We start from the raw sequence: 25208 nt of genomic DNA, 5'->3' as shown, positions 1-25208 counted from the left end.
CTTTTTGCCGACAAAGTGCTGAGTTGGCAAAATGTGGTGGCCATTTTTATGCAAATTAGGCACGGGGTATTTAAATCCCTGCCTCATTTGCAATGTCAACCTGCCTACTCTGCATCCCTCTGCCGACAGAGGGATACAGTCTAGACAACCCCCCCCCCCCCCCACACACACACACACACATATATATTTCCTTCCTAAATTTCAGCTTGGCAAGTTAGGAGTGGTTCAGACAAGGATCTTTTTTATCCAGCTACCAAGAACTGGGAGCCAGGAAGAGAATATATGGTACCACGATAATAATTCTGGCACCATTTCTACTCAAAATGGGATCTAAATTTGTAGTATTAATCTGATTCCTTGTGAACTTTACACTGATAATTCATACAATAGAGACTAAATTCCACTGTGGCTATCCTACTTTCATGTTCTACTCTAGATCTAATGGCGGGGGGGAAAAGTCACCCATCTAATAATATGCAACTGAGTTCTTTCCCCACAGATGCAAGTGCTGGATTTTCCCCTACACTTGGAAAATCTCAGTGGGACACCTGCATTCAGGGCTGTTTACATCAATCTAGAGTTGTCTACAAAGTCCCTCAGTTAGATGCCAGATGTGTTCAGTGAGTTCCTGGTCATGCCAACTGTGAATGGAAGGGAGACAAAGAGGAGACAGGATAAAAAATATGAGCAGAATTGTTGTGTTTGTATATTTAGTGAACTTGGTTGCCCAGTTAAACACGTGGAACAGATTAGAAGGCCCGCCAACATGTCTCTGCCAGGGCCTTTGTAATGAGGGAGATATCTTGAATCCCCAGGAAATCAAAGCGTTAAGCTAGATCCACAACAAAGCTATGCAGATTTTCACCAGCTGAGGTTCTTGCCATCATTTCAGTGAACACAAAGCAGCTGGAGTGTGAGAAGTAAATAGCATACTTATATGGGCGGGAGGGGGAGCCTCATGACCTGGGAGCCACCTATGCCTGCAGGTGTGGCAGGCTTGTTTGGACTAGCCCTGCTGGAAGTAGACATAGACCTGAAAGAGATGACTTAGATCAGGCTCGTGGGAACGAACAGCATTCTCTGTGTAGTAAGGGTTGGTTGGTTTGTTTGATTTTTTTTAAAAGAAAAATGTAAAAGGCTAGCTGGCCTCACTAATGCAGTGGGCTAAGCAGCTCTTTGATGGCTGAAAAACAGTTTTGTGGAAATTTTCGAAAAGATGTTGACAAAAAGTTGGTTTTTCTTCTAAATTTTGTAGATTTTTTTAAAAATTTTGAAACAATAGAATGAAAGCCCAGATATATCAATGAATATTCCTGAGGCACCTTAGAGACTGGAGAGAAAGAGAATTAACCATGAGATTTCATGGGCAAAACCCACTTCTTCAAGATCATCTCATCTGAAGAAAGGTGTAGTACACCTCAGCTACCAAGATGCTCTCCCCAAAAGGCAGTGTGCAGGTACGTCAGTGAGTAAGCACAAGTTTTGTTTCACAACTAATAGGAGAAGTGCGTCTGCTTTTTCTGTGCTACTTCCAAAGACAAATTATTTTGTACAGCGAAGTTTAAACACTTGGTTAAGAGAGAACAATTTAAATAAATTAACATATTTGGGTGAGCACTGCGGTCTGAGGAGAAACGGGGAGTTTCAATCATATTGATACGGTTTCTTGTTTGAGAAATAAAACCTTCCATGGTGTCCACCCAGCCTGTAAAGAGTAAACAGCATTTATTTCTGTTCTTATTATGCATGGAAACTGCCCTGGAGAAAAGGTGCATTTATAAAGTGCTTCAGATTCTGCTTAGGTCCTGGCAAGAAGGAAAAGACATTTCATAAGTTGCTACCTCCGTTACAGTACATTCACTGCAAGACAATTACTGGGACCCCCTTGCATTATGCCACTGCTTGTAATACTGCCATTTTGCTCCTATGCAACAGCAATCTAACAATCATTTACTATGGGGCACAAGAGAATTATTAGCCTAGAGCAAGGGGGAAGCAATGAAAGAGCCATAACTCATTCTGTGGGATGCTCCGGGGTGGTTTGGTAACAGGATCCCTAAAGGCTATGTCCTTGTGCCACAATATATGTATGAAATGCAACTAAGAGGGGAAATGAAGGTGGGAAGTCTCTGGCTGCCTTCTCTAAGAAATCTCTAAAAAGGGATTTAAATAATTTCTAAATGGGCATGTCACTTGGGGTAGGAAAATAACACAGATCGGTTTTCTTTTTCAAAGACACTTTTATTTCCCTGACCACTTCAGATAGATCCACTGTCAGATGTGCAGAGTAGAATCAGTTACAATTTTTAGAAAATCCATTTTGGGGGAATTTTTCATAACATTTCAAATTTTGACCCAAGCCCAACTAATTTTAATGATTTTTTTTTTTAAGTTTTCTCATCGGCAATAAAGTTCAATCAATTTTAAAACTAGATACAAAGAAACTGACAACTTTTTGACTTTTGAAAAAAATACGACAATTTTCTGGAAATTGTTTCCCCCAGTTTCAAGAGCAGCTCTAATTCATAATTTGAGGGTCTCATAATGCAGATCCACCCCGTCAAAAAGCAGAGGTGCTCAAATATTTATAAATAGACTTTACTACATATATTGTAACATGAATGGAAAGCAAGTATACAGCAGGGTTAACATACGTGGTTCGAGCACTCCTTGGTTTTCTGTACAATAACTACCATCATAAGATATGTGTCAATAATGGTAAGAGCATAATGCCAGGGAGAGAAACATTTAGATAATGAGAGAGTGAAAACTCTTAGGATACTGCTTTTGAAAGACAAATGCCTCTGTTGTATCCATGTTTTAAGTGATATCCTAGATTTTGTATGGCAAACTGAGCTGTCTAATAAAACCCTAGATGTTTGAGAAGCAATAGAATTATTCACATTCAAGTTACAGTAGTGCTTTAATTTAATATGTTTTCTGTTCACATGTACGTTTGGGGTTGTTAATATCTTTATTTTCACTTTTGAAATACTGTCCTTGATGCCGGAATCCCTGAGATCTTTATTTCCCTTATAAAATTCACTCCGTTTCGCTGTCATATAAAATAAAGGGCTTAAATGGAGGCTCTGTGTGCCAACGTTGTAAACATGAGTCATTTTCTATGGAAATTAAGCTCTACTGGGGAAGAATTTCATTCCTTCTGATATTATCACTCCGGTGGCAATTATATTAAACTCATCATCATCTAGTGTTGACAATCTTCCCATTTTCTGTCCCTGAGATACCTTTTGAAACTAGAAATAACATTGGTTTACCTTATTTCTTCCTTATGTATACTTGCAGCATAGTGTATATTAGTGTAACAGTAAGGCTGACTATCATTTAATAATAAAATAGATACCGTAAATATTTGGGGGTCCGTGTATGATGAGGGAAAGGGGGTCAAAAGCAGCTTTAAACCACCTTTGCATTCCCCTACCGGGGACTGCCAAGGTGCCAGCCAAATCCCTGGTGTAAATCAGAGAAGCCTAAAGGTTGCTCTAATTTTGGATAGATTGTACGCAGGCCTAAGGGACCATTCCAAAAGCTGGGGACTGCTGGGGCTTAAGGGTGCCCTGAGTACACCTTTGGTCCCGGGAACACTCCTACTGGTGAGAGCAAAGCAGAGCAAGATGCACCTCCAAAGGTTTATTTTTATATAACGGGGAATCACTGGAGCTGCTCAAAACAGCCATCACACAGCAAAGAATCTGGCCCCTCTCTCCTTTCCATTCTAAAATGAGAATTACTATATGAAGAGAGAGAATGCCATTTAAATACAGAAAATGGTGCCCACACATGCCGCTGGGAGATAGCACTAAACAAGCATTCTGAGTGTAAAAACACATCAAGCCGGCTGCATTGTTTGGGCAGGATATGTATGTGAAACGCTGTCTGGGTGTTTGTTTAGCGGTCTCTCTTATGTTGGCCTATGGTAGCCAGCACCATTTTATTCTAAGCACTGAGAAACCAGCATTCGTATTGTACAGTCCTTTTTAATTGCTCCATTGTGTTTTGTACTCTGTATTTTTCAGAACTTTGGTCACCTTTCTTTTGAGTTGGCCTCATCTGTGCACTCTCAGTCAAATCACTGGTACAACCTTTCACTCAACCTTTCACTTAGCAGCAGTATCACATGAGTTTTTACCCTTGCTCCTCATCATGTTAGCAGCAGTATGCTTTGAGAAGCCCATTCTAAGGTTAGCGTCATATCAGGCTTCACTTCAAATCACTTTTTCTTTCAACCCAGGAACACCAAATTGCGGATTGACCTACGCGTTTCGCTTGGATTGTTCTCCAAGTCTAAGTCAGACACCTCTGAAAACGATCTGGAATAGTTTGATGTAGACATGCCAAAGCTACAGTAGCTATATTGGCCCAAGAGGGCACCACCTTGATCCTAAAAGAAGCAAAAAGTCAGATACCCAGCTGTTGCCAGTTACTGATGCAATATGACTCAAAGGCGGATTTATACCAATTTAGGTTCTGGTCCTTTATTTAGGTACTTAGATACTTAATCACCATATATCGGAGGGCCAGAATTAGAATCATAGAACGCTAGAACTGGAAGGGGCCTTGAGAGGTCGAGTCTAGTCCCCCGCCCTCACGGCAGGACCAAGCACCATCTAGACCATCCCTCTCAGATGTCTATCTAACCTGCTCTTAAATATCTCCAATGCTGGAGATTCCACAACCTCCCTGGGCAATTTATTCCAGTGTTTAGCCATCCTGACAGCTAGGAAGTTTTTCCTAATGTCCAACCTAAACCTCTCTTGCTGCAGTTTAAGCCCATTGCTTCTTGTCCTATCTTCAGAGGCCAAGGAGAACAATTTTTCTCCCTCCTCCAGTGTTTAGACAACTTCCTAATCTTACTAGCCTTCCTCATAGGAAAATTACATGTTTTCCCATCCAGTTTACACTGCCATAAAAACAAGGACAAAGGGATTAAAGTGCAGCTGTCTCTTTGCTATTATTTCCCCCCTAAAATATAAATACCAAGCTGGCCTGATTTGTACAGAAAATCCCTGCCTACAGACATTTAGCACTTTGGAGGACATCAAGCAGCGTATACCATCCAAGAGTGTCTCTGAGAAAACTGAATGCAAAAGCTTACAAAAAGGGAAACCCGCCCCTCCCCAACAAACAGAAACATACAAAACAATTTAAATAAAAATATTTTGGCCCAATTTAGCATAGTTAAAATACTGCAAGCATTCTCTTTGGTGTCCACTGCTGTCGGACATACTTAAGCTAATGAGCATCATTTATTACTAAAGCTGGCCTCTCTTTTCAAGTGACTGCCACCGCATATTAACCCTCACATCCCTGTGGGAATGACGGGAAGAGGTGGGATTCAACTGATGAGACTAAAAGTGAGAGAAAAGAAATTATGAACATTGCAGGAAAGAGAGAGAAAGAGGGTGGGAGAGGAATAGAAAGAGTGTGAAAGATGGAGGAATCTTGCTACCAAAATATCTAATGCAAAGTAGAAATAACTCATCAGTTCTTTAGGCAAGAAAAGTCTGTTCTTTCAGTAAGAACACATGCTGCAAGAATTCAGTTTCAGATAGAGCCTGAAACGGTACAGGGAGTAGCTGGTACAGCATACAGCATCGTACCTTGGCAGCCACAAAGGCTGGCAAGAACACATGACACCTGGATCCCTATTTGCTTCTGAGCAGGGCTCAGAGTTCTCTCCCTAATCAATGAGGCCCTGGGGGCCTGATTTTTCAAAGAGGAAATTAGTAAAAACTCTAGGCACGCAGTCCTTTTGAGTCAGGACATTCATGGATTGGACCTGCCTAACTCGGAGCGCAAATGACTGTCTGTGATCCTTCACAACAGCTACACGCTACAGCAAAGATACAGCTGGACAGACAAGTCCAGGTTATCAGGCAGAGATAGCGTGGTGAGCATGACGCGGGACCAGGAATCAGTGGATCTGAGATCTATTCCTAGCTCTAACCCTGACCTAGTCAGAACACAAGAACTGCCACAGTGGGCCAAACCAGTGGCCCATCTAGCATGGTGGCATGCACCAGAGCTTCAGTGCAGAGAACAGAGCAACTGGAGGGATTCACCTGTCCTCACCTGCTCACAGTCAAAGGTTGAGAGTGGCTCTGACAGAGCTGCATCCCTGCCTATATTGGCTAGCAGCTCCATGAACTTATCCAATTCTTATTTGAACACAGCGACAGTTTTGGCACCATCACCTGGCAACATGGTGCACAGTTGGACCCTGTGTTGCATGAAGCAGCACTTCCTTTGTTTTAAACTTGCTGCCTGCTCGTTTCATTCGGTGACACCTGGTCCTTGTGTTACATAAAAGGGTTAATAATATTTCCTTATGCACTTGCACCATTCCATTCCTGAGCTTACAGACCCATCATATCCCCCCCTTACTTGTCTCCTCTTAGCTGATCAATCCTAATATTTTTTGTCTCTCTGCATCAGCAAGACATTCGATGCACCCGGTCAACTTTGTTGCCCTTCTTTAAACCTTTCCCAGGATCACTATCTCCTTTTTGACATGGGGCAACCAGGCCTGCACATAGTCTTCCATGTCTCAGCATAGAGCGGTTTTATAAAAAGCCTGTTGTGTGATGTTGGTCAAGTATTTGTCTCTGTTTCCTCTTCCACACTTAAACTCTCTAACAAGTTTTTCAGAATAGCAACTGTGTCTTACTGTGTGTTTGTTCAGAGCCTAATTCACACAGCCTCAACTTTCAGATGGGGCTTATCTGTGTTACTGTAACGAAAATAATTTTACAGCTAACATTTTTTTAAAGGTGACTTCAGAGCCAAAGTCCCATTTTCAAAAGTCCCTTGGAAGCGTCCATCTCATTGAAGGATACTGGGCTCATCGACCGGAATCTCTGCACACTTGGAATTCCATCTGATAACATTTGTCTTTTCTTGTTTTGGCTTAAAAGAGTTTCTTCTGGTTTCTGGAGCTAAGCAACATCTTCAGACTCTGCAGTGTTTAACCATGAAAGAAAACTGCACCTTGGCAACATCAAAACTGTGCTACAATACCATTGTTGAATTCCCAAGCAGAAATGCCCTTGTTGTCTTGTCCTAAATAAGCGGCTGAACTCCAACGTGTATTTCTTCTCCATTCTCTCAGCTTGCTGACAGCCCCATTACATCTCCTCATTTATTTCCGTCTCATGCCTTCTCAGATGGGCAAATCATCATGGCTTTTTTTATTATTATTATTTCTTCTCTACTTGTTCTTTTCCTCACCGCGAGAAGGCTCTTCAGAAGGATTAACAACTTTCTCACTTGACATGCAAGCTGCTCCTATGCTTTTTTATCTTTTTAAAACAGAACAAGTTTATTGATTTATGACTAACAACTGTGTTCCAGTTTCCTTTTCGGGAAATACGTTATTTTCTCATCTACTGTCAGAATTATGCCCCTTAACACGATTGAGAACTGACTCCATGGACTGCAGTTTGGAAAAGACCACACACCAAGCCACAGAACCAAATGTAACTGCAAGTTGAACCTCTCTCATCCAGAACTCTCTTATTCAGAAATATCCGTCGTCCAGAATGAGTATAGTTAGCCAGATGTCCACTTTTCATGGGTGTGAACACGTTTCCTGGGGCCCCATAAAGTTTGTTTACAGCTACCAGTCCTAGCTCTCAGTGTTCTGTGCTGTTATTTAGCTCTAATTCACCCCTAAATGTCCTATATGAAGAGAAACAATAGGAACACTTTGAATAGGGTTTGTCTGAAGTGTCCATAACATATTTGATGTTTGAGTCTCAATAGAAAATCTTTAGATATTCTTTTAACTATTGATCATCAAATGGGCAGAAATCTTTCCTGCTTTATAATGATCAATAAAGATCTACGAGGGTTTTATCCTTTAAAAAAAAAAAAAAAAACTCCAGTCCTCGCATTAACAAACAATAAATGGAAGCAAAATGGATCATAGTTGGTTATTTCTCACTTTCATCCACACAAACATTTCCTTCTCAATAAGAATGAATAATTAATGGCAGTAAATGGTTAGCAAATCAACTGTAGTTTAGCAACTGAAGAAATACTTGGTTTAAATGTTACTGTATACAGCTTAAATAAAGTACTGTTACATTCAAAACTGAGTCCAGCTGAAGGTACATACAAAAGCACTTACTACGTGCAATGCATTTGTTACCTTTGCCATAACAATACGTACCAGAGGAAAGCAATTTATCCCCATGCTGAGACATCATATATAACTTTAGACCTCATACAACATTTAGAGCTGTGTCATTACCCATAGCACAGCATATATGAGAAAAATAATGGTAGTGCCTGCAGGTACCAACTGAGATCAAGGCCCTAATGAGTGAGTTAGGACACATCTCCATTTATCACACTGGAGATCAATCTTCTGATGTCTGATTTAGATGGTCTAGTTAAGACCTGCTAAATCGAATGCTGAGGGCAGCTCTGGCTGGTGCCAATACTTCTGGTCATCACAAGAAGTAAGGGAAGCCAATGGGAGCAATCAACCAAGCTCAGCTTCAGGTAAGCCAACTCCAGCTATGTATTTTATGTAGCTGGAATTGCATACCTTAACCTGACCTTCCAGGTCTAGTGTAGACCTAGCCTTAGTTAGGTGTTATCTACTATATATTTGAGAGAGGTTGTCTCTCTGTCTGTGTGTCTGTCCATCTGTTCAAGAACTCCTTCTAAACAGTAAGAGCTAGGACCACCACATTCGGTATACAGATTCCTCTTATAACAACATAAAACATGGTAAGGATTTGTTTGAGCCAGGAAAATGGAATGTGACTGCTTCTCATAAACCATACAGAAAAGAGACAGAGTTACCAGGCAGGTAAAAGGCGCTGATAGGGAGCATATGTTAATTATGTAGCTGGAGTTGACATACCCTGTTTCACATTTCCCTGCCATCCCCACAGCAGGAGGCCAACAAGAGCAAACACTCCTGTCAGCTTCCCTTTCTCCTTGCACAAGCAGGAGTACTGGCTGCTGGGAGGGCTGCCCTCTGAATTTGATTTATCGAGTCTCAACTAGACTCACTAAATCAAACTCTGGAAGATCATTCACAGTAGTGGCGAACTTCAGTTTCATGTGGACATGGCCTAGACAGGCAAGAGAGGTCTCATATATTAAACTCTCATATTTTAAATTTTTATATATATTTGTATTTTTTTTGTTTGTTCTTGTAAGCAGCCTTGAATATTTTAAATAGAAAGGCGGGATAAAAATATTTAAACAAATAAGAGACAGAAAAAGGCACCTTTGAAAATCCTGTGCCAATTTCCCATGTAGGAAGCATGTGGCAGAGCCAGCATTTCCTGAGTCTCTGCCTACCACTGTAACCTCTCATTCCTCTCCATCCTGTTTCTTTTACTTGACGTGCCATCGGTACGTTCATATTTAGCTGCAAAATATCTATCTACGACTGTTTCTCAGCTGAAAACAACATTAGAAAATAAAGGTATAGTTTACTTTCAAAATATTTACCCACTTAGCAGACATGCCACACAACACATGCCTGAATTGCATTATTTTTAGAAAATTGACAATTAAGATTCAAGGGTATGTTGTTTATATTCAAAGATGTCAGAGGGAAATCTTAAAAACAAGAAAGCCCAGATCACAAAACCTTGCTCTCTCATTCACTCTCATCAGGGAAACTTAATTTTTTAGATTGTCACCATTCTCCCAGCAGCAATGGGAAGGGTTCTTAGTTTGGAAAATAATCATTTATTTAACCAATCACACTGTTTTAGAAGCATTAGACTTGGACCGAACAGGCATTACTATGAAATCTAGCACCGTGCAATTCTATCTGTACACGAGTCTATTGTGTTGAAGCCTATGCAGGGTTGAAACGTTAAACAGTCTGTCTGAAAGATAGTGGAGGCATCATTTTAACGTATAAACTTGATAGTTCAGATCCGCAGCAGGCAAATTGTCATAGTATTATTGACATCAAGGGAATTAGATTGATTTACATTAGCTGTGGATCTGGCCCGTTCTATGAAACTACTGTCTAAAGCAGTGGTCGCCAACCAGTAGATCAGAATCTACCAGTAGATTTTGGAGCCTCTGACAGGGGATCCTGACTGGTTTGGCTGGGAGGCTGTCAAGCGCCAGCACTTCAGCGGCCCCTCCCACCTCTGCCCCGCTGCTCTTGCCCAGAGCCGCCCTCTGGGAGCTTCCTGCTTGTTGTGCAGGGTGGGGGAGACAGAGCCACAGGGCTGCTGACATCACTCTGTCCCCCTCTCCTCTACTCTGTTTTCCCAGAAGAATGAGGGCAGGGCCTTGGCAAAGGGGTGGGGGCAGAGGTATTTGTGTTTGAGGCGGATCCTGATCTGACATTCAAAAAGTGATCTTGTGCTTAAAAGGTTGGAGACCACTGGTCTAAAGAAAGCACAAAACAGAATAAAGAAGTTATGTAAACTAAGTCCAAACAAAAACTACAGAAATTGAACAACTACTAATGCAAAGTACTCAACTTAGGAAGGAACAATCAATTGCACACAAACAAAATGAGAAATTACTTCCAACGAAGGAGTACTGCAGAAAAGAATGGGGCCCCCCTGATCATAGTGGATCACAAGCTAAATAGGAGTGAACTGCATGTCTGTTGCAAAAAACAGCACACATCGTTCTGGGATGGATTAGCAGGAGAGCTGTAAGCAAGATCCAAGAAGTAATTTGTCCACTCTGCTCCATGCTGGTTAGGCCTCTGCTCCATGCTGGTTATCTGTATTGTGACAGATAACAGTTTATCAGGCAGTAGTCATGAATATCCTGCTGTACGGCTCGAAATCATGGACCATATATCACCATCACATTTTGAAACTCAATCAATTCCATAGGTGCTGCCCCAGGAAGATTGCCCATGTGAATTGTTGGGGCAAAATTCCTAACACGGAGGTCCTTGAGCTGTGTGGTGTCATGGTCATGGAAGCATTGCTTATGACCATTTTTGCCGGATTGGTCATGTGAAGAGGATGGATAATACACAGATACCAAACATGGTCTTCTCGGGCCACTGAAAGCACTCCTTTGCTGGTCAGTATAAGCGTTACAAATCTGTCTTAAAGGCCAAGATGAAATTATGCGGCACATCCCCTGGAAATCACAGCTTAGGACAGATTGTTCTGGAAGCAAGCTATTGTACAGGCTCTCAAATGCTTCGAGAGTCAACGTATCCAGACTTCACAAGAAAAGCGCAGGATCCACAAAGAGTGTACAACACCCACAGATGATGAATTTTTATGAGACCTCTGTAATCAGATTTGCAAATCGAGGCCTGGCTTAGTGATTCACCAGTGGCATCACAGAAGATGAGCTCCACTGATCAACGACTCAGCCCATACATGCAGATTCTTTTTCACTCAGCTTGGACAATGAAGAGACTGGCCTGTCTTTGTTCTGGTGCAGTGGTACCAAGCTCTGTTGTGGTTTCCAAAACTCCCAGGAAAATATGAATTTTTTTTAAGTTTCCATAGACATCAAAACAGAAAATTCATATCACCTCCTTCACTGCCCATTCCCTGCCATGCCAACATCTAAACATGGGTCTCAATCAACTTTACAGCCTCCTCCTCCAAACACATCTGAGTCTCCTAGGGCTTTTTTAAAACAATGAACAGAGAAGGTTAAACACAACTGTGTTTGCGCATGGCTCCTTTAAAGTCATGCTGGTCTCAGAGGTAGTGGTCATTCTGAATGAGGTTTATGCATTCCATTAGGTCAATCAGACAGCTGTCTTGAAATTCTTCTCATTCGTCATGGAAACGTGTATTTGTTTTTAAGGCCCTGATTCACTAAGATTTCTTAATCGGCAGTGGAATGTTCAGGACAGAGGAATCCCATTGAAGCTGATAGGGCTACTCACATGTTTCCCATTCCAGAATAGGGAAACAAATTGGGGCTGGTGGCAATGGTGTGAGAAATAATGGACAAATGAAAATAATGAACTTACTCAGCCTGTAAACGCTTAGAGGCAAAGACCATCATTTCATTAAATGTGTGCACAGACACGCTGGGGCCCTGCTTCCTAGTTGTGGCCTGTAGGCATTCCCATAATACAAATAATAAATAATAGTGACAATTGCTAACGACATAGTGCAGAGCCTTTCACATCTTATACATGTTCCTGTTTTTAGACCAGTTTAATCTGACCCAAGAGAAATTACTTTATGACACGAATCCAATTTCTAGTAGGCATCCCAAAATCCACCATCCCACATGGTACTGTCATTAGCAGTCTCAGCAGTGAGGTCAAAAGCTGAAGGGCCACCCAGCCCAGAATGGCCGTGAATTTTCATTCTCTAATAATTTATTCCAATATTAATGGAAAACAGTCATCAAATAAATTATTCAAATATTATTTTACTGTGTGAAATGGCAATTCATTAATAGTTTAACTGACAAAACATGCCAACATTTGTTCCTTACAACAGATTATTTAATCAACTCTGCCTCATTGCCCCAGAATTGTTTCCTCTAGGCCAGAACTGGGGTAATTAATAGTATTGGATGATGAATATTGTACTTCCATTGGTTAGGTTGTGCCTATTCTGCGGACTGAGGACTCCAGTTTCTAGGACTTTCAATTTGGCATCTTTCATAGGTGCAAAATTGATCTGAATACAAGCAAGTTAGCCATGATCTACAAGCAGGTTGTTGTTTTTTTTCCTCCTTGATCCAAACTTGATTCAAAGATTGTCAGTGATGAAGAATCCATCATGATCCTTGGTATACTGTTCCATGGTTAATTACCTTCACTGTCAAAAATTTAAGTCTCATGTCTAGTTTGAATTTGCCTAGCTTCAAGTTTCAGCTATTGGATCAATTATGCCTTTCTCTGATAAAGAGACCATTATTAAAAATTTGCTTCCCATGCAGGTATTTCTAGATTGTAATCAACTCCCTCTTTAACCTTCTCTTTGTTACTCTAAAAATACTGAACTCCTTGAGTCTATAAGGCATATTTTCCTAATCCTTTAATCATTTTCATGGCTCTTCTCTGAACCCTTTCCAATTCCTCAACATCATTCTTGAATTCTGAACCCAAGAACTGGACACAGCATTCCAGTAGCCGCTGCACCAGTGCCAAATACAACCTCACCACTTCTACTTTAGATTCCCCAGTTTAAAGAATTGCATTAGACCTTTTGGCCACATGATCAGACTGGGAGCTCATCTTCAACTGATTATCCACCACAACCCACAAACCTTTTTCAGTCACTATTCCCACAATAGAATCTCTCATTCACTAAGGATGACCTAGATTCTTTGTTCCTAGATGGATATATTTACCTTTAGCTCTATTAAATCACATATTGCTTGTTTGTGCTTTGTTTACCAAAAGGACACAGATCTTGTGTCATCAAGTGACCTATCCTCTTCATTATTTACCATTCCTCCACTTTTTGTCATCTACAAACTTCATCAGTGATGATTTTATATTTTCTCTCAGACCAAGAAAAATGTTAAATAGTACAGGGACATGAACAGTGTTCCCTGCAGGACCCCACTGGAAATATATATGCTCAATGACAATTCCCTGTTTACAATTTTTTTTCCAGACTTGAGTTCCCTGTAAGCTGCATGCAAAGCCACGCAGCTGTTTTCTGAGCACCATTCGGAAATGCAAAGCTCCCGCGCAGGCAGAGAGCTAAGCTGATCGGCGGGGAGTGGGGCATCTCATTAAGCAAGCAGCTAAACGGAGCTGCTGCCTACTTGAAACAGAGCAGGTCCCAGAGCAGGTCAAGGGAGATAAGAGAGAATAAGTGGCTGGGGGAGGGAGGGAGTGAGTCAGAGGGGAGGAGAGATTGGGGAGTCCCATTTATGTGAGGAAAGGCAGAAACTCAGCACTCTCAAGCCTCCTGGGAAGGGGGAGGTAAGGGGCTGACTGTATGGGGTAAGTTGGGGAGAGAGCGGGTGGATGGGTGCTGGCATCTGTGCAGTGAGGTGAAGGCAGGGGGTGTTTGAGGTGTCGGACTCACTTGCTGCAGTGCTCTCTGTCTGACTTGGCTGGGGGGAAGCAGGCTGTATGAGGACATCGGCATGATTGCATTTCAAACAAAGTTTACATAGGCATTAATGGCTTAAGGTAAGAAAAAAAAAGATTCTTTTAACAGAATTTTTTTTTGAAATATTGCACATATCTAAAACTGACCTTAATGATTTTTTAAAATCCCATGTTACTAATTAATACATGGTATATTGTATTGCATTGAGGCCAGATTTTTGCTATGTGGTAGAGTTCTAGCTCTTATGAGTCAGAAGTAGCTACTACTAGCTGTGATGCTAGTGGGTTTGTAGGATGAAGCCTTATTTGCAAGATTTTTGAAACAGGCATCTGTCTACAAACCCTGAAGCCATATGTTAATTTGTTCTGGGGCTTCTACTCTGCGTTTTGTTATTCTCTAAGGTGCTGCAGGACCAGTCATTGTTTTTTAAATTTTTTCAGTTACAGACTAAGACGGCTACTCCTCTGAGTCTGAGTTGGTGACACACATAAGGTGAAAGTTTCAAATCAGGAGAACTTTTATCTGTTTTTATAGCATGGATCCTAAACATTCCCCAGATAAATGTATAAGTCTTAGTGAATGCTTTTTACTCTCCTTTCAAGTGTCAGTAAATATTGTACTAGTCATGTTCCCCTTGCAAATACTATTTCTAGTTGACTCATAGATTTGTTTAGCAACTTAAAGCTGAGCTGTGTGTGGATAATATACATTTTGGTGTATTTCCTTACTTGAGTTGTACTTCAAGGGTAGTGTTAATTTTGTTTTTTATTTGATTTCATATTAAATAACAAAGAGCAATACTTATGATAACTTATCCCTTGTTTTAATATATTTTATTCCACATATGGACTGCTTAAAGTAAGTGTGTGTGGGGGAGGGGGAGAGAGAGGACACAGTCAGGGTTCCCCTGATCCTGCACCTCTGTAGCAGCAAGAACAGATTTCACCAGCAGTAGAATAGCGAGGTTTTATTGCTCCTCCAGGATACAGCACAGCATAGACGTGGTGTGTTTACAGGATCCGGGGCCAGGGTGTTTCAGACCCCTTGTGTTAGGGGTTTATCACCCCTAGCCCTCAGCCCCAGCAACCTCAGTCTGTCTCCCTCACAGTTCCAGCCCTAGACTGCCACTGCCCCTTCACCCAAAACCTGGTGTTGGTCTCTGCCTCCCTGCCTTTGTCTCTCTCCCTGGGAGGCTGAGCCTAGGTGTCTGGGTTAATACACATTTGGATGAGTCAGTGAGAATCTCACATCACAGTGCAGGGAGACACGGGGTTACAGAGCAGACAGCTCCCCGTTATGCCACATCATGTATATGTGTGTGTGTGTGTGTGTGTGTATTTTGTTTGTATTGGTGGTGCAAAGCCACACTATACTACCTCAATATTGGGGTTGCACATAGGAAATTTCAACCTGCCCAAAAGAAAATTCAACTCACTCAAGGATAGAAAATGTTAGGGGAAACACTGTTTCAGACCCATCAGTTAGCCAATTTTTAATTCATTTAGTGTGTGTTATGTTAATTATCATCTCTTTCTTGTTTCTTAATCAACATGTAGTGCAATACCAAGTCAAATGCCTTACAGAATGCTCAGTATATATTATGTCAACACCATTACTTTTACCAATCAAAGATGTAATCTCATCCAAAAAAAAGGTATCAAGTAACTCTGACAGGTTGTTTTCTATAAAACTATATTGATTGGCATATGTTATATTATCTTTTATTCTTTATTGAGTCCCATATCCACTGCTCCATTGTCTTGGCCCACTATCAATATTAGACTGACAGATCTATAATTACCAAGATCATCCCACTTACCCTTTTAAACAATGGCATAATGTTAGCTTTCCTCCTTAGGTGTCATACTACCACTAGCATCAGTGCATGAAGTCTGCCTCTTTAGATGCTTAAATACTTTTTCAAGTCTGGCCACTAAGGCCCTAAATCACTCTAGAACTTTTGAAAATTCTACCCGATAAACAATTCATTTTACTCTAACAAGGCACAGCCCAGAAATGCCTTTTCCCCCTTTCAAGTTGTCAGTTTCTGCAGCACAGAGATGAATCTGAAAACGATAAAATTTGTGAGGGGGTGGAGGAAACAGGGGGAATAGTTTTAAAAAAAAAAAAATTCTCACAATCTAAAAATAAACAAGTTGATTTTTTGAATGTAGTTAAACAAAGTCCTGTCCTAGGCTGACATATTTGAAGCCAATTTAACTCACTGCACATTTTTTTTTTATTGCCAAGATTTTATAATCCTGTAATCCCTAGAGACCTTTATAATGGAAACACAGGCTTAACTACAGAGAAATAATATTCTTATAGTCCAACATGTAAATTACATATTTTTTAAACTGATGTCCTATGCAAAATAGTTCTCCTTTCCAGTTTTCCTGACACTGCAAATCCTTGAGTGTCAGACAACCCTGTGCTCTGAAAAATAAAAACTCCAAAACTTACCATAACAGGTGGTTTCCACAAGTAGAACTACCTGATCTGGGAATCAAGCCAAAGCAGTTTTACACTAAATCAACATTTATTAAACAAAACGTTTTGCTTTTTAACAGAACAGAAACTGATGTCAGAGAAAAAACACTGTGCCAATCTTCTTGCATCCTTATAATGAAGTCAGAAATGTGAACAGGGGTGATATATGCAGACCAATTTAATTAGCATTAGAAAAAACTTAATAGAGCAATAAGCCTGCAAAAGTGCACATCTATCCTCCCGAACTTAAAAGAGCTTACAAATTGTTTTGCTTATTATAGCTCGTAAACTGAAATCTTGCCTGGTCTCTCATGAGCTAACATTCAGCTCATTTATGCCTGATTCTGCATTACCAATGTCAGTGTGCATTTGACTTCAATGGGAGCTGAGTTGAACCCTAATCCTGCAAATTATTCTGGGCCCTATGTGACAGTGCCTATCCAATTGTAGGATCTGAACCCTCCTTAATGCACCCACTGGGCCTCATTTTCTAACCCCATAGGCCTTGTACAGTCTACTCACAACAGGGCAACGTGTATTTGAAAGGAAGCATTTTATACCCACTCTGCTCTCCCTCAGCACTATGTGCACCTGGCTACATAAAGTTCAGGAAAACAGATTAGACGTGCATAAGATTAGCATTTAGTCAGGGAGGGGTCAAAGATTCCCACTGAATTCAATGGACTTTGCAAGCCTAATTCCCTTTGGCCTTGTGTACGAAAGGTTTAGGTCACGGGGCACAGATGCGAAGCCACACTATGTTAGGCTGCCATGCACTGACTGTCCAATGTAGAACCTGCTCGTGCGGGTTAATGGCTTACCACCATGCTTTGATCTAAGCTTCTTTGAAATAGGACAAATCAAAACATACTAAGGAACTGCTAGCATGCATCAGCAGTGTCCACACAGACAGCTAGTGTATGGTAAACCAGTGCATGGCAGATTTACATCCCCACTTACTACAAACTAAATGTGCACACTAGCCCTTCGCTGCCTACGAGAATCCCAGCCTTACATATTTTGTCCAATTTATTTATAGGTATACAGTGAGCAGATCTGGGGCCACATTTCTACCTGCTAGAGAATCAATGCTCTGGTGATCAATCCTCTGCGGTTTGATTTAGTGAGTCTAGTAAAGACCCATTAAATTGAACACTGAGGGCACCTCCATCAGTGCCAGTACTTCTCGCGAAGAGAAAGGGATGTCTACAAGTGCATTTCTCCCATCCATCTCCCATTGTGGGGCCACCCCAGAAAATCAGTACAAGGTATGTAGACTCCAGCTATGCAATTTATGTAGCTGAAATTGCCTTCCATTGATTTTTCACTCCTGTGTAGACCTGGTCTGGGTGTTTACACACAAAAAAAAAAAAAAAAAAATCAATCTTCAAGTCTCACATAAGGAAAGCTCATATGAACCAGGGGCATGAACATGTAAGTTGTTACTATTATTGTAATAAAAACCTGGAGTTCACATAGCTGTTACTTCTGTTCTGAACTGTGTATGCAGTTATTTTGATTTTTTCAATGGTATTTTGCACCTCCTTGTGCTATTAGCTACACAATAAGTCAGTCAAGCAGAGAGTTCACGCAGAGTTAATTATAAAGCAAAAACCAAAGACCGACAAATGGGAAACCAAGAACAAACTCTCCTGAACTTCAAGCTTCCTAGCATCACAGTAGTTTTGACTTGAGCACGTTATTGTGTCACACTGAATTCATCACTTACCAGTAGTTCTACGCTACTGGTATGAGATTACGCAGTTATTCCAAGCACTGGGAAAATCCATAGGCTCGTGTACTCCTGGAAGAATAAAACATGGTCGTCATGTATTTATTTCCACCCTTATAATGATGTCAGAAATGAGAAGTGGGGGATGATACATGCGGACCAATTAATCATACCAGATCAGTAAGACTCCTGCTCAAAAACAAAGCATTACAGATGTATTTGGGAGGAGACCCTGAGCTTAGGGCCCCATTTTTGTCAGCCCTTCTTACTCACATTAGTCTCACTGATTTCAAAAGGGACTACTCGTGTGAGTAAAGCAAGCAAGATTTATCCTACTATCGCTGAATGGAGCAACAGTGAGTGAGAATAAGCGGTTTTCATTGCCACGATCCACAGCTCTAACAGCAGTAGCCCAACAGAATAAAATGTTTGCATTGCGCATGACCCCATACTAGGAAGATAGGTCCTCACTTTACAGATGCAGGAAAAGGCAAAGAGAAACATCTTCCTTAGCTATGGCTCCACTTTACTGAGTTAGTAGCTCTGTTTAAGTTCCATTTTCCCCCATTAACAGAAAAATGCAATTTAACTAGAGACTCTGCGGGAACATGTACAGTCCATTCAGAGGTAAATGAAACAACTTTTTTTCTGCTTTGTTTCAGGGCTGTAGGGCAGGTTGCCATAAGTGCCTGAATTAGGTCATTCTTTTTGTGCTTCAATACTTCCACTACATGCTAAGTGTGTAACTCCACATTTTAAGCAGACTGTACTTGAGGCAAGCCATAAAACATCTTTACAAGGGCCTTTGCTATTCAATGTGTCACAAAAAATACCTAGAATAAAGATACATAAAATGAAAACCAGTTTCTAAACACCACGAGGAGTCTTAGTGTCTCAAGCCTATTATATTATTAATCATTTACTAGTGGGCTGTGCCCTCTGCTCGCTACGCTTGCCTACCCCCCTATCTCCGGCCACTTTCACTTTGCTGAGAGAGCCTGTTGACACCAATGACATGATGATGTCATCCTGTCACCCGGCAGGAACATTCTGTTGTCCATCAGGAAAAAGCTTTTTTATATAGAGAGAGATACTGAGGTCACATCTAGCATGACCTCCATCCAGTCCGGGTCCCACTGTGTGTGACAGGCCCTCCTTTTGTAAGAGACCAACACAGACCATGAAAAGAGCAAAGAGCCAGAATATGCACAGATAAGGACATAATGTCCTGTGCTGCTCATAGGACCTCTGGCTTGGAAGGCACGTGGAGATGCCGAGGACACCCACCACTATTCAGGGCAGCAGGTGGGGAATAGGCTGGGCTACTCTGCTCAGCTTGAGCCGGGACCATCACGCTCCGCTGAGGTGAAGAACTGCCTGATACAGAGCCTTGATCTCCCCCAAGATTTGTCCTTTCCCTGATGGAACACTGGAGATCTTCTTCTCCCCATCTTCTTAAGGTTCTTCATTGGAGCTGGTTCAGGGCTGATAGTATCTGCAGGGCATTGAGCACCAAAGCCACGGTGCTTGTGTGGCATCCGAGCACTCCTCCAGCAAAAGGGCCAGGGCAGACTCTGTAAGAAGAGCTTTGAGCTGAATGTCTCTCCTCTTCTTTGTCCTGGGCCTGAAGGATTTGCAAATTCTACACTTACCAGTGATGTGTCCTTTGCCCAAACATTGTAAAAAACTACTGTGTAGATTGCTTCATGGGCATTGGCCTCCTGCAGCGATGACAAGGTTTAAAGCCTGGGAACCAGGGCATGCCCTGTCCTGAGGCAAATTAGCAACGGGGAAGCTAACAAGTCACTAAGTACTATCGGTTTTTGAATGACAAGAGATGGAAACTACAAACAACTGAAGAACAAGATCAAGGAGAAGTGACAGCAGTAGCTGCAGTAACACGGTACCAAGCTCTGTCACTGGCAGCAAGATGAAACAGAGTGGGGGAAGCTGGTGGCACCCTATACCACAGCACGTGTGTGACACTCCAAAGAGCACTCGAGCTGGTCCCCTACAGATGCTGCAGAGGGAAAAACCTTCTGGCCCTGGTGCATGTGGCAAGCACACATGTCCAAGTTGACGGGACATGAGTAAGCACTCAAAAGAGGACTAAAACCTATCTTCCAATCATGGTCACATGAAGAAAACTGGGCTGGTCAGTATTGCATGCAGAGGAAGAGTGGAACCAAATGCCTTCCCTAGAAAGGGGAGCAAGCTGAAGGTATATTTTGACTCATTCTTCCCTGGCACACCTCACAGAAGGCACAGAGTTCTGCCAAAGATGATTTGCACCCAACAATCCTGTTTCCCCCAGGGCACCATTTAAGGGGAATTTGAGCCCCTCCTAGGTGTCCATCTCCTGCCTCCCTTCCAGCCAGGAGTGAGAGCAATGCAGGCAGCTTTCTTGGTTTACTCCTCTCCCCATCCCTGGAGTGAGAGGACTGCAGGCTCACCTCAAGCACAGCAAAAGGCCCAGCCCAGGCCAAGTGCTGCTTGGCGCCTGGCTGAAATGAGGAGCAGCTGGATTAGACTCAGAGCTCCTGGGATACTGGTTCCATTCTTGGCCAGAACAGAACTGCAGCAGCAAAATGGAGATGCAAAGATGAGCAGTCATGGCGCTTGCTGGCCTCCCTTGGCTCACTCTTCTCTCCTCCCCTGCCAGCCCAAACCTGCCAATGCAGCTGTTCCTCTCCACACACGCCCTCAGCCACGCGGACGGAAAAGCTAGTTCCCTCTCCTCTCCCCTTCCCCACGGTTCGTTATTCTTTGCTCTCCTCACAGGAATGCAGAGGAGTGTCTGGCAGATCCAACAGCTGGGAGCTTCTGCAGCCATTTTAAAAATCCATTGAAACAAGCAGGCTCAGGGAGTGGTAGGTGGGGAAGGAGTTCATCATGCTCTGGCCCCACAGGTCACTATGTTATAAAGGCTGGGAGGAGCAAGCCCCTTGTGAAGCCAGCAGACACACTGCTGCTCAGACAGGAGATGGGGCTGCTGCTCCAGGCACGTCCAAGTTAGCCCAGCTTGGGATGTTTCAGTGCTTCACTGCAAGAGCAGCCAAGCTAAAGAATGACCCTCTGGGATCTCCCCCTGCTGTCAAAAAACAAACATGAGCTGTCAGAGCACAAACATGGCTTCAGTTACGTGTCAAACTTTCCCTTTTTTTCCAACTCTCCAATGTTGGGGGGATGGCAATACCCCAGGGCAGCCATCCTATTCTTCTATTTAGTCCCACTTGTCTGTGAGTCTTTCCTTTGACTCCAGTGGGCCCTGGGTCAGGTTACCAAGTAGGGCTCATTCACATACGTTGATTCCACAGTAGGCTGCAACTGCACTTTTTAATTCTAAGGGTTTTTCCCAGAACACCTTCCAAAAACTGCTGGTTTTTTACATGTGCTGCCCTATACAGCCTGTGTCTGCTATGCTGTAAGCCCTTCTCTTTCAACTGGTAAGTCTCCTGTTGACTTACTCTTCAATATTTCTGAGGGTGGCAGAGTCTCACAAACTTCAGTACCTTCAGTGAATGTAATAGAGGTGATGTTTACTCTCAAATCCTCAGAGCAACACACTAAGGACCTCCTTCCAATCTGGAGGGTTGTCTGCTTTTTTCAGTCATTTATTTACTTTTAAATGGTCCCGCAAGAAATTAACTCTCTCATTCTCCTCCTCAAAATGTGGACTATAAGACATTTAAAAAATAACAACAAGAACATTAAAAAAAACCCAATACAAAATAATTCTATTTCTCTCTACTAAAGATAGCGTACAAAGTACCATACTTGTGGTAAGGCTCCACAACTGACATCTCAGGATTTGGGATTGGAAATATCTTGCTGTTGATTGTTCCAAATTCACAAATAAACTTAAAATATGGCTTTAATTGTCATTTGTTATATATTTTTTTCTTTATATAAGAATTAGGAACACTGTTCCTGGCAGTTAATTTCTAAGCTATCGCTTGCAAAAAAAAAACAAAAAACAGTAGTTTTCAGGTGTCTGTGTAGACTCTGGAATTGAATCATGGTTAAAAGCCACCTCCCCCTACCAAAATCTGAAATGTCACCCCTGCCTCCCTCTACCTAAAACAAGGGTGGGGAACCTTTTTTCCACTCAGGGGCTACTGACCCACAGAAAAATCAGTCGAGGGCCACACACAAGGAAAAAAAAACCTACTCACCCACTCCCAAGAGAGAAATAAAAAAAACACTCACTACTGCCTGCTCCCAGTGTAGGAAGCAAAAACGAAAAACAAACAAAACCAAACCACTCCCCCTCATTCACACTTACTTCGGCATGTGCTGTGCTCCAGCTTTGCTTCTGGCCATGGGCTGTAGGTTCCCTACCGCTGACTAAAAGATATAGTCCTAAAATAGGCTACAAAACCCAGGAAGCGTTTCTCTTATAGAAAATAGTGACCTCCAGAAAGTTGTATGCTTTTAACTTAAATTTTAATCTTTGCATGTTCCCCAACATTGTGCAATACAACTGTATTCAAAAAAGTATCTGAAAAACTGCTTCTTGTGCTTTGATGCGTCAGTGCGGAATACACGAACATGCTGTTTAAACCCAAGAATTAATCAGAGTAATTTTGCTGGGACTTCTGGGTAAAAGGCAGAATGGCTTGTGGAATCTTCCAACTGATTAATGTAAGCACGTGGTCCCGACAGTAACACACAACTTGCATAAACATGACAAAAATAGCTCAATTACAAAGGTAATGAAGGAAATGACACTTCGGCCACAATACTCTTCATGCTGCATTTACATCCTTGGAGATGATGCACCTTGTCTGTTCTTTTCCTTGCAAACAGAAGCAAAGTATTCCTAAGAATCAGGAATGCCTACTTTATGTTCTCTTCCACCTACCTTCCTCTGGCAGCATGGCCAGGCTATTTTGTACTGTCTGTGTTGAAAAACCTGTAGCACATAGCCTTGGGGATTGAGAGAGTGTCAAAATCATCAAACCATTTAGGGGCTGCTTCTACTCACAGAGAAGGCAATGCCTTACTGCCTTCCAGGGGATGATGGACCACCAATTCAGCAAATCAATGGGACTGCTCATAAGTTTCATGAGAGGCACAAGCACACGTACACTGCTCATTCAGGACCTGAATATGAGATAATATGATTAATTTGGTGATTTTTCTTTTACAGAAGACACAAAACCAGTGGGCTGGATGGCTTAAAAGATTTTAGGGCTTTATATACCAAAGAGAGGGGAATACACTCCTATCCATAGATCCTAATGGAGACCTATGAAGAAACCGGCCAGAACTTTGTGGAGTGTCACCTCATCCAGCAGAATTTTCTCCTGCCACTCCAGAGGAGAGGAGGTGCAGACTTCTGCAACGAGAGATATGGCGGACATGGCTGTTCTCTACATCAGCATCCCCCTGATGCTGAGCCATTTGCAAATATCTTCTGTGGCGTTTCCTTGTGCTCCGAGAAAACTCGATTCCCCCAGAATGGTTTCTGGGCAGATGCCAGCAGAGATACAGTATGGTGCCACGTGGCCAGGGGAGAAATATAGAAGCCCAATGCAAATACACCTGTCTTCCAAGGGTACCTTGAGATAAGCACTATTCCCTTAGGGATGTAGGAGCCATGCTTAGGTTTGACAGGTCATACTGCCTCCACTGAACACAATGGGACTGTGCATGGGTCTGTACAAATAGGTTGCTTTAGAGGATCAAAGCCTCTGTAGTCAAAACTGTAAATAAACCCAATGTGATTTATATTAACAGATATAAATTAGTTAATTTAGGTATGGCACTTCATTAATGAAGGTATGAGTAGATTAAAAACTAACTAACAAGTTCAGGCGTGAACTTCACTTGTAGCTAAAGAGTAAGTCTTCTTAAATAACATTCAAGTAAAGGGTCTTGTGAGCAAAAATATATTTTGGCTATGCTCGGGAATATTGCACCAACCTATTCACAATAAAGATTCTAATGGCTGCAGGGTAAACTGAGTAATCCTTTGCCTCTCCTTAGTACACTGTAAAAAAAATTACGATCCCCAAACATCTATTAACATTGAAACTATTTGACCAGATTCTCAGCTGGAGTAAACTGATCTTGCTCTGATTTGTTACAAGAAGCATTTAGATGCAAGAATGCATAAACGAATCCTAAGCATTCATCGTTAGCATGGATCACATGAGTAAGGAAGAGGCTAAGTATACTACTTAATGTGGTGTGACATTTAAACACTGGTGAGCTGGAGTATGATGTTGACAAAGATTTCAGTTTTCTTTTCTACACTCCCCTTTCAAAGAAAGATGCTCTCAGGGAGCCCAATCTAAAACTAATGCACTGAAAATTTACCCATGCAACTGCTCTTTGTGTTAATGGGAATAACTTTCATAAATCCACAGACATTAATGAACAAGTAATCTTTTGTAGGGATAGCTAGGGATTTGTATCATGCTGAAGTTGTAACTCCAGGTTGGCTTGGCTGGTCAGAAATGGCCAATTTGCCATGACTCACACGGGCAAAAATACTGAAAATCACTAGTAATTTCGGCTACCCCTTTATTGCACCTTTCATTGGTTTTGTAGAGCATAAATGCAAATTGCAGTCTGTATCAATGTATCAGATATATTCTAGTGGGCCTAATATTTTTTCCATTTGTGGCTGTTCTTTAAAAGAATTTCCTTTATTTTTCCAAAGCCCACTTGTAGAGTATGTCTCAGTGAGCAAATGATTGTGCGATGGTTTAAATATTGTTCTCATAAAAAACATAAGATCAACTGGAATAGCCAAGTTGTTTTCTAAAGCTGAGAGAGAGAGAAAGAAAAGTAGCAGAAGTGACACCTGTCAATTGCAGGACCCATATTAACAAGGCTAATTAATGAGGCTGGATGTGTCCCGTTCGTCACTTTTGATGTGAAAATGGGGATGTTAAAGGCAGGAGAAATTGGCTTTGTAATCCGCCAACCTGTTAATGTCAAGCCCAGGGTAA

At 41.8% G+C, this 25208-nt stretch overlaps 1 protein-coding gene and 1 long non-coding RNA gene across 20 annotated transcripts in view; one reads left to right on the top strand and one right to left on the bottom strand.

Moving 5' to 3' along the window:
• Positions 1 to 25208, bottom strand: part of MAP2 (microtubule associated protein 2) — a 336436-nt gene that overhangs the window by 276926 nt on the left and 34302 nt on the right. The gene's annotated exons all lie outside the window — the stretch shown is intronic.
• On the top strand, positions 219 to 24289 carry LOC142830312 (uncharacterized). Its single transcript, XR_012905479.1, has 3 exons — positions 219 to 1457; positions 17554 to 17782; positions 23399 to 24289. It is a non-coding gene; the product is annotated as an uncharacterized LOC142830312 (long non-coding RNA).

This window comes from Pelodiscus sinensis, chromosome 7 (assembly GCF_049634645.1).
Source record: "Pelodiscus sinensis isolate JC-2024 chromosome 7, ASM4963464v1, whole genome shotgun sequence".
Taxonomy (NCBI): Eukaryota; Metazoa; Chordata; order Testudines; family Trionychidae; genus Pelodiscus; species Pelodiscus sinensis.
The sequence above is the reverse complement of the archived record's forward strand: the minus strand, read 5'-3'. Positions and strand labels throughout refer to the sequence as shown.